Source organism: Panicum virgatum, unplaced genomic scaffold (assembly GCF_016808335.1).
Source record: "Panicum virgatum strain AP13 unplaced genomic scaffold, P.virgatum_v5 scaffold_3848, whole genome shotgun sequence".
Classification (NCBI taxonomy): Eukaryota; Viridiplantae; Streptophyta; class Magnoliopsida; order Poales; family Poaceae; genus Panicum; species Panicum virgatum.
The window spans coordinates 64,048-68,994 of NW_024376346.1; positions in this window are offsets into that span (position 1 = coordinate 64,048).

Sequence of the window (4,947 nt, forward strand, 5' to 3'; positions counted from 1 at the left end):
ACGCCATTCCCTTCTTGCGCCGCCGCCGGCGAGCTCAGGCTCACCGCGGACCGGCCATCTCCGGGGAAGACCGAGCCCGACAGCTACCCCAGAAGCATCCACGAGCTCACGCGGTGCTCGTGCGCGCCTTGTTCCCCTACCCCGAGCCCTCCTTCGCCTCCAGCGCCGGCGAACCGAACAACCGACCCGCCATCAACGCCGACGAGCTCGAACCTGTGCTCCAAACGCTCGAACGTCGACCAGGGTAGGTGTTCCTCGATCCTTTCTTCCCCACGCGCCTCCCGTGGCAGCCCCGGTAAGCCCTGCACCGCAGAACACCACCGGCAAGATGCCACGGCGGAGAAGGCCGGCGAAGGACCCGGTTGTAATTTGTTTTTTTCGTTCAAGGGTGTCTCTGCAAGATTTACAGTGTATACCAGTGAACTTCTAAAATGCGAAACAAATCACAGAAAAATCAGAAAAATGCAAACTCAATTGATCTGGAATCCTTGTAACAAAATCTACAAATTTTGTAACAATCACATTTGCAGAAACTCAACCGAATTTAATCTAGGGAAAAGATTAAGAAAACCACCTTGGGCATGTTCATGAAGTTCTGCTCATCAAATGACCTTGATTTTTGGATATGTTATCACTAATAGGATGATAAGGTCACAGTAAAAAGATGACACCAAACCAAAACAGTTATCATGTTAGAACAATCAAGATTCTCTAATCTGTGGTTAGCTTTCTCGATTTAATTCTGGAAAATATGCACATGAACTTGCTCTGAAATTTTTACTGCGTGCATGTAAAACGAAAACACTGCTAATACCTAAATTTCAGATTTATTAGAGTTCATTTGCTATATACCATGATTTATGCTTGTTTAATCAACTTAATTCCTCATATATAGTTGTTATGCTCAGAAAAATCCATGTTTATTTCTGGAGTCTCATTTTAGCTCTGTGTTCCTGTCTAAAAATTTTGAGCTGCAGTTGCTGAGTTTGGCTTTGTCGAATAATCATGCTTAGCATCTTATGGTTAGGTTTACTATTTTTGTTTTGAGTAATCCACAATGTTTCTGGGCATGATTTTTGGGCATGATCTTGTTTAGAGTATATTATATCTGTAATAAAAAGTTCAAATGCAATACTGGTCAAATGCACCTTGATAAATTTATGCAAACTCAGGCTAAGTTAACTGAATAATTAATTTATCATAGTGAGTTAAATCTTGAAAAATTTTCTGAAGTATGTTTATCTCATGAATAGTCTCTGGTAAAAATTTTAGAACCAAATCCTCAGTAAAACTTTCTGTAGATTTAATCTTTGTAAATGGCTTGCTGTTTTTAATCTTTTTATCACCTCTGCTATATAAGTGTATAAAATCTGGAAAAATTGCAGTACTGAGTTCATGCTTTGAAGTTGCTTGCATAAAATTGGTAGCATCAGAATCCATGTGGAACATTCTGTACAAAAATATGAAGTAACTAGAGTAATCCTTTTGCATGATTAGTTATAGTTTTTGCTTTGTGGTTAAATGTTGAAATCTATACCATAATTACTTATTTTGAATCTGAGTTACTTTAGTGTTCATCACTAGCTCTTTAGTAGTTGTGATGTTAAGAAATAATGAAAGCAGGTTATGTGTTGAAATTAAAAATGAAAACCCAAAACCCCACTCATTCATGAATAACCATAGTTATGCTTACTACTCTATAAACGATTGCCCATGCATTGAAATGTGAAATCGGCACTAAAATAACTTAAGTGGACTACAACTTTATCGTGAAGGAAAGAAATTGTTATCCATGAATAACTCATAATCTTGCATTGCATATAGAAACGGTTAATCTCGCGGACGGAGACTACGAACTGGTGCCCGCGGACTCTCGTGCGGAGCAGGAGATTAATCTGAACTGTACTAACTTGTCTCAAGACCTGGGCCAAGCCCCAGAAGCTTTTCTGCCTGACAGTGCCCAAGAAGGCAAGCCCCGGAGCATAATCCCACTATTTTCCGAATTATCATTCAGCTATCTATTTATTAATGTACTGTAATATTTTGTTTTTCTGCATTTAAGTTTCCTAGGCGTTGATCGAAAACCATAGATGCATGATCCCTAGGAACCTATGTTTGATACCGGATCTTTTTATCGACTAGCTGCCATGCTAAATAGGTACGGTAGAAGTCGAGTGGTTTCCTGCCTCTCGCGAGCAAATAGGAATTGTACTGACTTTAATTCCTGTTGAAATGTAAGGACGACGGGCGGGGTTGTGTAGTTGTGATACCCCGCTGGTATAGTCAAAAATGGCTAAGGTCGTGGTGTGTGGCTCATTTCGTTAAGCGTTTGAAAGTACTAGCCACATACCGAGAAATATGGTAATCGGTAAGCTTAAGTACCTGATTGGACCGGCGAGTGGAACGACCATTCACCCTCTTGGTAGAAATAGGGTTTATATTTTTGTCGCGACGTACGGGTGCAGAGTGGTCGGACTCTGTAGTCGGGGAGGGTGACCCGGATCCACGGACTGGAAAGAAAGGGGAAAAGTAGCGTGGGCGGGAGCGAAGTCAATCCCCATGCGTGTGGTCTAGGTTCCCCTGGCCAGGTTGAAATTCGATTCGGAATCGTCCGCCTCTCACGGCATGAGATTGCTTAATGATTTCGGTCACATAGAGTAACAAGTGGAACAGGATGATGATAATACTGCTGGTTGTTTAAATGGTTGCTCTACCCTGTTTGAGTAGAGTGAGTTGCAAATTAGAATGGTTAATTCCACTAGAATCTGGCTAAGTAAAACCTGAAAGTAAGGATCAACACTTAGCGGCGTTTTTGGCAAACAAACCCTACCAACCAAAAAGCCTTGCATGTCTAGTTATCGGACTATGTTATATCCGGAGACGGGTCAGTCTTGCTGAGTATTAGTATACTCAGCCTTGCTTGTGGCACTGTTTTTCAGGTACTAACTTTGAAGATCTGTTTGCGAGTCTTACTTGGCCTTGTACTCTGCCTCCGGGTTGGTCGGTTGAGTGGGATGGCCCTTCAGCTAGTGCTAATCACCCTCCCGCTGAGTGACACATTCGTACGGGCTTTACCGATGCGTCACGTTATTTCGTTAGTTATCTTTTAATGCTTCCGCTGAACATGAGACTTAAATAATTGAGTAGTTGGAACTCCGTAGTACTGTGCTACTCTGAACATGGTTTGTAATAAATTTTCTTTCCGCTGTAATCACTCTGAGATGTATGAAATGGTTTGTGTTGTAATCTCTGGGCTCACCTTCGTGTGAGTGTTGCCTGCTGATCCTGGAATAGCGTGGCTTTTATCGAGGCTTCACTCGAGGAACTTCCGGTGAGTGCCAAATTGGGTCAGAGTTGCTTAGCAACGAAGATCAGTGCACCCGGGCCCAGTAGTTTTGGGTGGTTCCGCCACAGTACCGACAGGAGTTAGCCAAAAACTGGCGGCGTACCCGGCCAACGGAAGTTAACATGTTTCTTGTTGTGATGCCCATGAGCGTTGTCAGCCCATGAGCCCGTCCATCTCGACGCCTTCCGAAGTAGTCGCCGAAGCTTTCCGCTTTCTCGGGATAGGTGACGGTTTTGCACCGAAACCGCCAAAGCGCCCGTCGCCGTGCACCCAGATTGGACACCACAGCCTCAGTGCTCTTCAGCCCGCTAACCGCCCTCCGTGTACCTGAGTTGAACACCGGCGCCCACTACGGCAGCCCATTCGCCCTCTTCAGGACGGTCCCTCTTCAGGGGACTTCTCCGTCACTCTTCAGTGACGCCTTCACCACTTTCAGTGGCGACCTCCATTCACCACCCTCTTCAGGGTGGCGAGCCTTGCGTTGACAATCACTCATCTCTCTAGGAGCCATGAGGCCCACCCTCTTCAGGATAGCTCCTCAGAATTTAATTTACATACCTAGAACTCTAACCCGTGCGGAAGCACGGGTTGATGGACTAGTATAACTTAATTGTTGTGGAGTCATCTCCCTCTAGATCCTAGTATTTTCTAGTTACAAGACTTCTGACCAGAGAACTAAGACTCATAGCTCATAGACCCCCTTTTTGATAGATTTGGGAGGTACCATAATGAACCGTAGAACCTTTTATGAAGCATATTGCAGGTGATCTAATTGTGAATTCGTGCCCAGACTGGATGTGTGCAGATCAGAAGCTAGCATGTCAAGTCATGCCGCCACTAACAAATATTGACCAGGGAACTAAGACTCATAGGCCATAGCTCATAGACCCCTTTTTGATAGGTTTGGGAGGTACCAGGATGAACCGTAAAACCTTTTATGAAGTATATTGCAGGTGATCTAATTGTGAATCCATGCCCGGACTGGATGTGTGCAGATCAGAAGCTAGCCAGTGTCAAGTCATGCCACCACTGACAAATATTTTGGGACATGCAGTGGACAGAACGAAAGGGATCAGGGAGTAGTTTGCCTGTCCGTGCGCAGGGGCGCAGGCGGCAGGATGCGACCTTCACTTCCGCCGGCACTGTGCCGCCACCTTCCGCAGCTGCCGGAATGCCACGGTCCGCATTCACCAATTGCGTTCTGTAGTGCAGGAGTCCACCTTCCACAGCCCGCATGGTGCAGGGCAGAGGACGGACTGGCAGTTGGTGAGGGTTGAAGGAAATTTTGTTTTCTCATGCACAAATGTTTATATCTTATATCATACATATACATAAATATGCATAATTGAATGGTTGACCTGCATGTATAAATATGTATATTTAGCTTTTAAATGCATACATGAGTATACTTGGTAAAAATATTTTATGTATAAGCATAATATGTATCATAATGAAAATAAATAATAATTGTGAAATTTTTTGAATAAGACGAGCAAGTCAAACTTGGTGTCAAAAGATTCAAACGGGCTATAAATTGGGATAGAGAGGGTAATAGATTATGTTTATGTGTCGTAAGTAAATTAGGTGTCCGACGTTTATAT